This window comes from Mesoplodon mirus (assembly GCF_964341445.2).
Source record: "Mesoplodon mirus genome assembly, chromosome: 1".
NCBI lineage: Eukaryota > Metazoa > Chordata > Mammalia > Artiodactyla > Ziphiidae > Mesoplodon > Mesoplodon mirus.
In genome coordinates, this window is record NC_138976.1 from 35002389 (window position 1) to 35014583 (window position 12195).

At 40.7% G+C, this 12195-nt stretch overlaps 1 protein-coding gene across 3 annotated transcripts in view; it reads left to right on the top strand.

Moving 5' to 3' along the window:
* PALM2AKAP2 (PALM2 and AKAP2 fusion) overlaps positions 1 to 12195 on the top strand; it is a 628408-nt gene that overhangs the window by 71821 nt on the left and 544392 nt on the right. The window lies entirely within an intron of this gene.

Sequence of the window (12195 nt, forward strand, 5' to 3'; positions counted from 1 at the left end):
AAATACCAGGGAGTGGAATTGCTGGATTATATGTTAACTCTATGTTCAGCTTCTTGAGGGACTTCTAGATGGTTTTCCACAGTAGCTGCACCATTTTATATTCCCACCAGCAGTTTCCTCCATATAATTGTTGTTGTTGATTTACCATGATCTGGTGATCATGAATTAATTGAAGGGGAGATAATCAAATTCTCAAACATGTTTCAAAATGAGGTGCCCTTTAATTTTTTAAAGTGATGAGTGGGCTTCTGCCTACTGCTGTGGAAAGAACACTGAACTGGGCTTCTTCATCATTACCTATCGTTCTCTATGATTAACTGTGTGACCCATATTATGATCTAGTCCTTCAGACTCTCAGCTGTAGATCTGGGATAATAAAGCCTGCCTTGCTTCCCTGGTGGTACTGGCATGAAGTTAAAACCAAATAGCTAAGGCAGGAGAAAGCACTTTCAGAAATGAAAGAGTTGCCAAAATTAATGAAGTTTAAGCACCAGTGCCCCTCTTTTGCCTTGGCCCTTTCCAAGGCCCTGGTCTCTGGCCACTCTGTAACACTTCTCCTCTAGTGGGGTGGCACTGGAGTGGACAAGGACGTGTTGAGTCACAACTAAAGGTAAGTTCAGCTGGGCTCTATGGGACTTGTTTCTAATAAGGTGAATCCTAGGTATCAAGAAAGTCATGGCAGTATCTTCGTTTATTCAAAGACAAACTGTATTGCATCTAGTACCGTACTAAGTGCTGGGAATAGAATTTTTAAAAAGGGTAGTTGGAATTTTTTTTTATTATGGTACACGGGCCTCTCACTGTTGTGGCCTCTCCCGTTGCGGAGCACAGGCTCTGGATGCACAGGCTCAGCGGCCATGGCTCACAGGCCCAGCCGCTCTGCGGCATGTGGGATCCTCCTGGACCGGGGCACGAACCTGTGTCCCCTGCATCGGCAGACGGACTCTCAACCACTGCGCCACCAGGGAAGCCTGGTAGTTGGAATTTAATATAGCCTTCTGGGGCACCAATTGACAGAGCACACTTATTGATAAAATAAGCAAATATAGAAGAATTACATAACATGACTAATAAGCCTGAAAAAATAGATACATATCACATATATCCAACTAATAGAATATGTACTTTTTTAATATGTGCAACATTATGTTTATGCCTCTGTATACGCTGCATTGTGCTCACCACCAAAAGTATAGTTTCCATCTGTCAGCATTCAGTTGATCCCCTTTACCTGTTTCACCCTCCCCCCTACTCCCCTTCCCCTCTGCTAACCACTACTCTTTCCTCTGTATTTATTTGTTTGTTTTTATTTGGTTTGGTCTATTCATTTATTTAAAACCATTTTTTATATTCTACATATGTGTGAAATCATATGGTATTTGTCTTTCTCTGTCTGACTTATTTTACTTAGCATAATACCCACAAGGTCCATCCATTTTGTTCGAATGGCAAGATTTCATCTTTCTTTTATGGCTGAGTAGTATTCCACACTCATACATTGATGGGCACTTAGGTTGTTTTCATACCTTGGCTATTGTAAATAATGCTTCAGTGAACATAGAGGTGCATGTATCTTTTCAATTAGTGTTTTCGTATTCTTTAGATAAATACCCAGAAGTGAGATACCTGAATGTTATAGTAGTTCTATTCTTAATTTTTTGAGGAACCTCTTTACTGTTTTCCATAGTGACTGCACTAATTTACATTCCCACCAACAGTGTATGAGGGCTCCCTTTTCTCCACATCGTCTCCAACATTTTTTATATCTTGCCTTTTTGATAATAACCATAGAATATGTACATTTGGATCGTACCTTGTATATTTATTAATATTGGCCATGTTCTAGGCCACAGAAAAAGATCAATTTATTCCAAAGATTATTTTATTCAGTGTCATGCAGACTATGTTCTGTAATTATAATGCAATAAAATTAGAAATCAATAACAATAAAAGAGTTAAAAAAACTCCTTTTTCTGGAAAACAACAAACAACAAAAACAAATCAAAAACAAAAATAATCCCCCAAATCCTTGGGTTAAAAAGATCATCATATGTCAAAATTCATGAGGCACAAAGTAGTATTTAGAGGGAAAAATTATAGTTTGAAACAAATTTATCAGAAAGCAGGGCCATTGGAAGGAAAATAAACAAAGCATTCAACAACAATAGTTTGAAGAAGACAACTGAGCAAACTTTACTCATGGGGTTCTGATTTATATGTACACAGGATGCTGAGTGAGCCCAGTGGAGGTGCATCTAACCTGCAGGGATCACATGTGAGCTGTTTGATGGAGTATAAGGAATCAGATTAAGATATCTGGGAAAAGCAAAGAGCAAGTGCACTGAGGTGAGAAGCAGCCAGTGGTTGTGCCCCACTGCAGGGAACGGTTCCTATGGAGAGGAGGTCGGAGAGGAGGTCAGAGAGAAGGCAAGGGTTATGTCAGACCATGAAAGCTTTGTTGTGAAATAAAAGGAAGGCATAACACATTTTTTTTAATAAAAGGATGATGATTTCAAATAAGAGTTTGAGCTCCAGGGTCAGATGTTGCTGAGTTTGAATCTCACTTATGCCAACTGTGGGGTTCTAGCTGTATGCTCATGGGCCAGCCATTTAACCTCTGCAAGCCTCAATGTCCTCACCTTTAAGTAATAATAATAGTAATAATAATAATAATAATAATAGCTACCTGATAAGGGTATTGGTGTATAAAGCACTTAGCACAGTGCCTGGCATAGACTTAGGATATATCTGTTGTTCTAGTGTAATTGTTCATAGCACACCCTTTCATGATCAAAAGTGTCTCTGTTCGGCTGATAAATTATATGGTCACATCAAGTTGGCACTCAGTATGTCACCTCTATGTGTGCGTGTGAGGGCTTTAGAAAGATCATCCTGGATGCACATTGGAGCCTGGATTTGAAGGACACTAGACTAAAGACAGAGGGGTCACTTAGGAGGGACCTGAACCAGGCAGGTGAGGACAGACTGGAGAGTTCCAGCAGAGAGGTGTATTTTTTAAAAAGGACGCAGCTTTTACACAACTGGTGACTACTAAGATGCTTCTAGGCTTCATTAATATTCCTCACTTAGAGCACCAAGTGGGTGGTGACAGGGAATTCACCCCAGTGGGTCCAACAGAAGGAAGCACATATTCGGGATGCAGGCATCTGGGATGGTGAATTTTGGACGCAGCAACTTTAAAGACGTCTGGGGGATTGCAGCATGGAGGGGATCATTACAGAGTCAGAAAGCAGAATCTGAAGTTCAGGGAGAGGCCAGGTCTGGAGATGGAAATATGGGTCTTACCTGTATGTGTGAGCAAACGAGATCACTCAGGGAGAGAAGTGAAAAGTGAGACGAGATGAGGGCTGAAGAGCAAGCCCCGAGGAACAGTGCCAGGTAGGCGTCCATGAAGGATGCTGTTGCCCGGGAGCTTGGGAAAGCCAGGAGAAAAAAGAGTCAGAGCAGACAAAGAGGGCAGAGTCTCAAAATGCAGTGAGCTGTCAGTGGCATCAGTTCTATGGAGAAGTTGGATAGGAAGAGGGCACAGAAATGCCATTGGGTTCTGCCTGTGACGTCATGGCTGCTTTGGGAAGAAAGTTTCCGAGGAGTGGTGGGGTGGAAGCCGATTGCAGAAAGTTTAGTTTGAATGGCAGCTCAGGAGGAATGAAGAGTTAAGTTGTATTTATAACATTTCTCAGACTCGTAGATTCAAGTCAAATCCATAATTCTGATCATTAAAAGAATCCCTTAGTTCTGGTATAACTCCTGTGGCTGACGAATGAGCATCCCTAGTTGTTGCTCATTGTGCGCTGATATCGTGCCGGACACCCTGGCCACAGTGTCTGGTGTGATAATCCCAGCGAGGGGATGAGGAAGGTGTCCCTTGACAAATGCAGAAACTGAAGTTCAGAGGCTCTACGTGACCTGCTCAACGTCACACAACTACCCAGTCCCAGAACTGCAAATCACACTCATCTCTGATCCACTCCAAGTCCAGTTTGTTCCTCTGAACCTCAACTCCAACCTCAGAACCTTCCCTCTTTTTTTAAACTGTCTGAAAAAGAAATTCAAAAACCCCGACTACATAGTAACCACTTTTAAAAATAAAAATGCAGAAAGTTCTCATAGCTGCCGATGGAATCAATCACTTGTTCGTCACGGTATAACCTGGGGACCTCAGAAATGTGAAAAGCATTAAAAAAAAATCACTGTGCTTTCTTGTGCTGAAAGGGAACAGTGGAAAATGACCTGTCTTTCCTACCTGAGCACCCCCACTTTAGGGGAAACAAGGAAACTTTGTGTATCTTTCAGTCCCAGAAAAGGGGGGGCCTTGTCTGTGAGTAAAATAGCAAGTTTCATCTTAACCTTCAAGAATGATGTCTTTTCATGTTTTCATGGGGTACCTGAAGCCCTGCCAACCTCATGAGTGAGAAACCAGACCCGCTCACCCTGGCCTGTCCACACCAGTCCCCACCACATCGGAGGCTCTTTCTGAGGCTCTTGCAGGGGTGTGAGTGCACCCTTGTCCTTGGGGAGCCATTCATATGTTATTCTCTACAGCACATGCATGTTCTTTACAGCCTTTTCTATGTATGGAACACTTCATAATATGGTCCCAAAGGCATGCTTAAAAAATGTAAAGAAAAGTAAGACTAATATTTTCAAGAGAAGAAAAAATCTTTTTTTTAAAATAGATCTTTATTGGAGTATAATTGCTTCACAATACTGTGTTATTTTCTGTTGTACAACAATGTGAATCAGCCGTATGCATACATATATCCCCATATCCCCTCCCTCTTGCATCTCCCTCCCACCTTTCCTATCCCACCCCTCTAGGTTGTTGCGAAGCCCCGAACTGATCTCCCTGTGCTACACGGCTGCTTCCCACTAGCCATCCATTTTACATTTGGTAGTGTATATATGTCCATGCCACTCTCTCACTTTGCCCCAGCTTCCCCTTCCCCGACCTGTGTCTTCAAATCTATTCTCTATGTCTACGTCTTTATTCCTGCCTTTGCCACTAGGTTCATCAATACCATTTTTTTTTTTTAGATTCCATATATATATATATGCATTAGCGTACGGCATTTGTTCTTCTCTTTCTGACTTATTTCACTCTGTATGACAGTGTCTAGGTCTATCCACCTCACTACAAGTAACTCAATTTTATTTCTTTTTATAGCTGAGTATATATGTATATACACATCTATTCCATTGTATATATGTGCCACATCTTTATCCATTCATCTGTCAATGGACGTTTAGGTTGTTTCCATGTCCTGGCTATTGTAAATAGCTGTAAATAGCTGCAATGAACATTGTGTTACATGACTCTTTTTGAATTATGGTTTTCTCAGGGTATATGCCCAGTAGTGGGATTGCTGGGTCATATGTTAGTCTATTTTTAGCTTTTTAAGGAACCTCCATACTGTTCATAGTGGCTGTATCAATTTACATTCACATCAGCAGTGCAGGAGGGTTTCCTTTTCACCATACCCTTTCCAGCATTTACTGTTTCTAGATTTTTTGATAATGGCCATTCTGTGAAGTGATACCTCATTGTAGTTTTGATTTGCATTTCTCTAATAATTAGGGATGTTGAGCAGCTTTTCATGTGCCTCTTGGCCATCTGTATGTCTTCTTTAGTGAAATATCTATTTAGGTCTTCCACCCATTTTTTAATTGGATAGTTTGTTTTTTGGACATTGAGATCCATGAACTGTTTGTATATTTTGGAGATTAATCCTTTGTCCGTTGTTTCATCTGCAAATATTTTCTCCCGTTCTGAGGGTTTTTTGTCTTGTTTATGGTTTCCTTTGCTGTGCAAAAGCTTTTAAGTTTAATTAGCTCCCATTTGTTTATTTTTGTTTTTATTTTCATTACTCTAGTAGGAGGTAGGTCAAAAAAGATCTTGCTGTGGTTTATGTCAAAGAGTGTTTTTCCTATGTTTTCCTCCAAGAGTTTTATAGTGTCTGGTCTTACATTTAGGTCTTTAATCCATTTGAAGTTTATTTTTGTGTATGGTGTTAGGGAGGGTTCTAATTTCATTCTTTTACGTGTAGCTGTCCAGTTTTCTCAGCACCACTTACTGAAGAGGCTGTCTTTTCTGCATTGTATGTTCTTGCCTCCTTTGTCAAATTAGGTGACCATGTGTGCATGGGTTTATCTTTGGGCTTTCTATCCTGTACCATTGATCTATATTTCTGTTGTGCCAGTACCACATTGTCTTGATTACTGTAGCTTTGTGGTGTAGTTTGAAGTTGGGGAACCTGATTCCTCCAGCTCCATTTTTCTTTCCCAATATTGCTTGGGCTATTTGGGGTCTTTTGTGTTTCCATACGAACTGTAAAACTTCTTGTTCTAATTCTGTGAAGAATGCCATTGGTAGTTTGACAGGGATTGCATTGAATCTGTAGGTTGCTTTGGGTAGTATAGGCATTTTCACAATGTTGATTCTTCCAATCCAAGAATGGTATATTTCTCCATCTGTTTATGTCATCTTTGATTTCTTTCATCAGTGTTCTATAGTTTTCTGAGTATAAGTCTTTCACCTCCTTAGGCAGGTTTATTCCTAGGTATTTTATTCTTTTTGTTGCAGTGGTAAATGGGATTGATTCCTTAATTTTTCTTTCTGATTTTTCATTGTTAGTGTATAGGAATGCCAGAAATTTCTGTGCATTAATTTTGTATCCTGCAACCTTACCAAATTCATTGGTTAATTCTAGTAGTTTTCTGGTGGCATCTTTAGGATTTTCTATGTATAGTATCATGTCATCTGCAAACAGTGACAGACTTACTTCTTCTTTTCCAATTTGTATTCCTTTTATTTCTTTTTCTTCTCTGATTGCCATGGCTAGGACTTCCAAAACTATGTTGAATAATCGTGGTGAGAGTGGGCAACCTTTTCTTCTTCCTGATCTTAGTGGAAATGCTTTCAGTTTTTCACCATTGAGTATAATGCTTGCTGTGGGTTTGTTGTATATGGCCTTTATTATGTTGAGGTAGGTTCCCTCTGTGCCCATTTTCTGGAGAGTTTTTATCATAAGTGGGTGTTGAATTTTGTCAAAAGCTTTTTCTGCACCCATTGAGATGATTATATGGTTTTTATTCTTAATTTGTTAATATGGTGTATCACATTGATTGATTTGCATATATTGAAGAATCCTTGCATCCCTGAGATAAATCCCACTTGATCATGGTGTATGATCCTTTTAATGTGTTGTTGGATTCTGTTTGCTAGTATTTTGTTCAGGATTTTTGCATCTATGTTCATCAGTGATATTGGTCTATAATTTTCTTTTTCTGTGATATCTTTGTCTGGTTTTGGTATCAGGGTGATGGTGGCTTCATAGAATGAATTTGGGAGTGTTCCTCACTCTGCAATTTTTTGGAAGAGTTTGAGAAGGATAAGTGTTAGCTCTTCTCTAAATGTTTGATAGAATTCGCCTGTGCATCCATCTGGTCCTGGACTTTTGTTTGTTGGAAGATTTAAATTACAGTTTCAGTTTCATTACTTGTGATAGGTCTGTTTATATTTTCTAACTCTTCCTGGTTCAGTCTTGGGAAATTGTACCATTCCAAGAATTTATCCATTTCTTCGTGGTTGTCCATTTTATTGGCATATAGTTGTTTGTAGTAGTCTCTTATAATCCTTTGTGTTTCTGCAGTGTCAGTTGTGATTTCTCGTTTTTCATTTGTAATTTTATTGATTTGCGTCCTCTCCCTTTTCTTCTTGATGAATCTGGCTAAGTGTTTATCAATTTTGTTTATCTTCTCAAAGTTAGTTTTATTGTTCTTTGCTATTGTTTGCTTCATTTCTTTTTCATTTATTTCCAATGTGATCTTTATGATTTCTTTCCTTCTACTAACTTTGGGTTTTGTTTGTTCTTCTTTCTCTAGTTGCTTTAGGTGTAGGGTTAGATTGTTTACTTGAGATCTTTCTTGTTTCTTGAGGTGAGATTGAATTGCTATAAAATTCCCTCTTGGAACTGCTTTCCCTGTGTCCTGTGGGTTTTGGGTCATCGTGTTTTTATTGTCATTTGTTTCTATGTATTTTTGATTTCTTCAGTGATCTCTTGGTTATTTAGTAGTGCACTGTTTAGGCTCCATGTATTTGTGTTTTTTACAGTTTTTTTCCTGTAATTGATTTCCAGTCTCATAGTGTTGTGGTCAGAAAAGATGCTTGATACAATTTCAATTTTCTTAAATTTTCCGAGGCTTGATTTGTGACCCAAGATGTGATCTATCCTGGAGAATGTTCCATGTGCACTTGAGAAGAAAGTGTATTCTGCCACTTTCGACTGGAATGTTCTATAAATATCAATTAAATCTATCTGGTCTGTTGTGTCATTTAAAGCTTGTGTTTCCTTATTTATTTTCTGTTTGGATGATCCATCCATTGATGTAAGTGGGGTGTTAAGTCCCCTACCATTATTGTGTTACTGTTGATTTCCCCTTTCATGGTTGTTTACATTTGCCTTATGTATTGAGGTGCTCCTATGCTGGGTGCATAAACATTTATAATTGTTATATCTTCTCCTTGGGTTGATCCCTTGATCATATGTAGTGTTCTTCCTTATCGCTTATAACAGTCTTTATTTTAAAGTGTATTTTGTCTGGTAGGAGTATTTCTACTCCAGCTTTTCTTTTTTTAAAAAAAATTCGTTTATTTTATTTATTTTATTATTTTTGGCTGCCTTGGGTCTTTGTTGCTGCGTGTGGGCTTTCTCTAGTTGTCATGAGCAGGGGCTACTCTTCGTTGCGGTGCGTGGGCTTCTCATTGCAGTGGCATCTCTTGTTGTGGAGCACGGGCTCTAAGCACACGGGCTTCAGTAATTGTAGCACGTGGGCTCAGTAGTTGTGGCGCACAGGCTTAGTTGCTCCATGGCATGTGGGATCTTCCTGGACCAGGGCATGAACCTGTGTCCCCTGCAGTGGCAGGCGGATTCTTAACCACTGCACCACCAGGGAAGCCCTCCAGCTTTCTTTTGATTTCCATTTGCATGGAATATCTTTATACATCCCTTCACTTTCAGTCTGTATGTGTCCCTAGGTCTGAAGTGGGTCTCTTGTAAACAACATATATATGGGTCTTGTTTTTGTATCCATTCAGCCAGTCTGTGTCTTTTCGTTGGAGCATTTAATCCATTTACAGTCAAGGTTATTATCGGTATATATGTTCCTACTACCATTTTCTTAATTGTTTTGGGTTTGTTTTTGTGGGTCTTTTTCTTCTCTTGTGTTTCCTGCCTAGAGAAGTTTCTTTAGCATTTGTTGTAAAACTGGTTTGGTGGTGCTGAATTCTCTTAGCTTTTGCTGAAAGCTGAAAAGCTTTTGATCTCTCCATCAAATCTGAATGAAATCCTTGCTGCACAGACTAATCTTGGTTGTACATTTTTCTCTTTATCACTTTAAGTATATCCTGCCACTCCCTTCTGGCCTGCAGAGTTTCTGCTGAAAAATCAGCTGATAACCTTATGGGGATTCCTTTGTATGTTATTTTTTGTTTTTCCCTTGCTGCTTTTAATATTTTTTCTTTGAATTTAAGTTTTGTTAGTTTGATTAATATGTGTCTTGGTGTGTTTCTCCTAGGGTTTATCTTGTATGGGACTCTCTGTGCTTCCTGGACTTGGGGGACTCTTTCCTTTCCCATGTTAAGGAAGTTTTCCACTATAATCTCTTCAAATATTTTCTCAGACCATTTCTTTTTCTCTTCTTCTTCTGGGACCCCTATAAGTCAAATGTTGGTGTGTTTAGTGTTGTCCCAGAGGTCTCTGGGATTGTCTTCAATTCTTTTCATTCTTTTTCCTTTATTCTGCTCCTTGGCAGTTATTTCCACCATTTTTTTTTCCAGCTCACTTATCCGTTCTTCTGCCTCAGTTATTCTGTTATTGATTCCTTCTAGTGTATTTTTCATTTCAGTTATTGTGTTGTTCGTCTCTGTTTGTTTGTTCTTTATTTCTTGTAGATCTTTGTTAAACATTTCTTGTATCTTCTCAATCTGTGCTTCCATTCTATTTCCGAGATTCTGGATCATCTCTACTGTCATTACTATGTATTCTTTTTCAGGTAGATTGCCTATTTCCTCTTCATTTATTTGGTGTTTTAGGTTTTTACCTTGCTTCTTCACCTGTGACATATGTTTTTGCTGTCTCTTTTTTTTTTTTTTTTTTTTTTAATGAGTGGGATTGTGTTCCTTTCTTACTGGTTGTTTGGCCTGAGGCTTCCAACACTGGAGTTTGTAGATGAGGACCTCCAGGAGATCTCACTCTGATGAATATTCCCTAGGCTCTGAGGTTTTCTGTCAATCCAGTGGTTCAGACTCGGAGCTCCAACCACAGGAGCTTTGGCCTGACCCCTGGCTCATGGACCAAGATTCAGCAGGCCAAGCAGGGGGGTCAAAAAAAAAAAAAGAAGGATGACAATAACAAAGTAAAAAAATAAAATTAGACTAGGAAACTAACATGTTAGAAAGAATATAAAAATAAAAATATAGATGCAACAACAACTGGAAGGTGAAACAACCACAACAGTAAAAAAGAGGAGAAAAAAAAAAAGAAAAAAGAAAAAGGTGGACAAGGCCTTGGCTGTGGAGGGTGGGGCCTAAGCAGGGGTGGGGTTTGGGTGGTGGGCGGGGAAAAGGGCTGGAAAAGGCCCTGGGGGGTGTGGGGTGTGGGGCTTAGGCTAAATGGAACAGAAGGAGCCCAGGTATGCCTCCCACCTCTGGTCTCAAAGGGCGGGGGAACCCACCTGGGAGCCCAGAAGGCTTCCTGTGCTGGAGTGATCAGAGCCAATGCTCTCCGCCCCTCTCCTACTCCTCCAGTCCTGGAGGTCCCCTCCTGCCTGCCTCTCCTGCTCTCCCCTGGCCTCCCTCCTATGCCTGCAGGACCAGTGTGGTCCCCAGGGTGGGGGTGGGGGCTTGGAGGGTGGGGGACCCGGCCTAGGAGCCCAGTAGGCTTCCCAGGCTGAGTGGGCAGGGCAAACCCCCTCTGCTCCTTGTCCTGCTCCTTCCATCTTGGAAGGCGCCTCCCACCTGCCTCTCCTGTTCTCTCCCAGCCTCCCACCTATGCCCCCAGGACCATCGTGACCCGGAGGGGGCCTCTGAGGGCGTAGGAGCCAGCCAAGAGCTGGGTAGACTTCCCCGGCCGATTGGGCGGGGGAAATGCTGGGTGTGCTCCCTCCTGATCTGAGCCCCCAAGGGTCCCTGCAGGCGTGGGAACCCCTCCGCCCTTTCAGCCACCCCTCAGGGGAGCCGGTACTGTCCTGCCTCCACTTCTCCTCCCCACTCTTTCCCCACAAGTCCTACAAGTTTGCTTGGGCGTTCCTCCCATCTCCTTGGGCATAGAGGTCCCCCACCAGCATCCGGCAGGTGCCCTAGTTGTGGGGAGACATGAACTCTGTGTCTTCCCACACTGCCATCTTGACTCTGCCCCACTCCCAGAAAAAAAATTTGCATAAAGCAATGGATAAATAAAATGGGTAATACATTTAATGGCATACTTGACAGTTAGAAGAGTGGGTGAGACCTGTTTGAATCTGGATGAAGCTCAAAAATACATGATTTTGTGAGAATAAAACATTGCAAAATTACATGCACAGTGTGATATTTATCTACATGTAAAAATAATAAACAATCTATAGATTTTCAGTGGATATAGTCATATGTAAAATTACATATTAAGGATATTATACCAATCTTATAGTTGTGGTTACTTTGGTGCCAGGAAGGTGGTGGGTGTTGAAGGAATGGGGATTAGTGGATGATGAGGAGGGCTTCAGCTTGATCTATAACAGCTGTTCAAAAGTGTGGTCCGAGGATCCATAAAAATCCCCATGACCCCTTCAGGAGTTCTTCGGAGTCAAACTATTTTCATAATAGCATGAAGATGTCATTTGCTTATTTCATGGTGTTGACATTTGCACTGATGGTGTGAAACTAATGGTGTGTAGACCTATGGGGTCCTTAGCAGGAATCAGAGAGTCATCATTATATCCCGGGCTGCCACTCATTTGAAGTGAAAAAATAAACCTGCCAGTTTCACTTAAGATTGACCCGAGGAAGTGGTAAAAAAATTATTAATTTTATTAGATCTTGGCCTCTGGGTTCATTTAAAAAATATTCTAAGTGCTGAAGTATATATGAAGTATCTTTGCTGCATTCACGATATGATGGTTGTCTTGAGTAAAAGCACT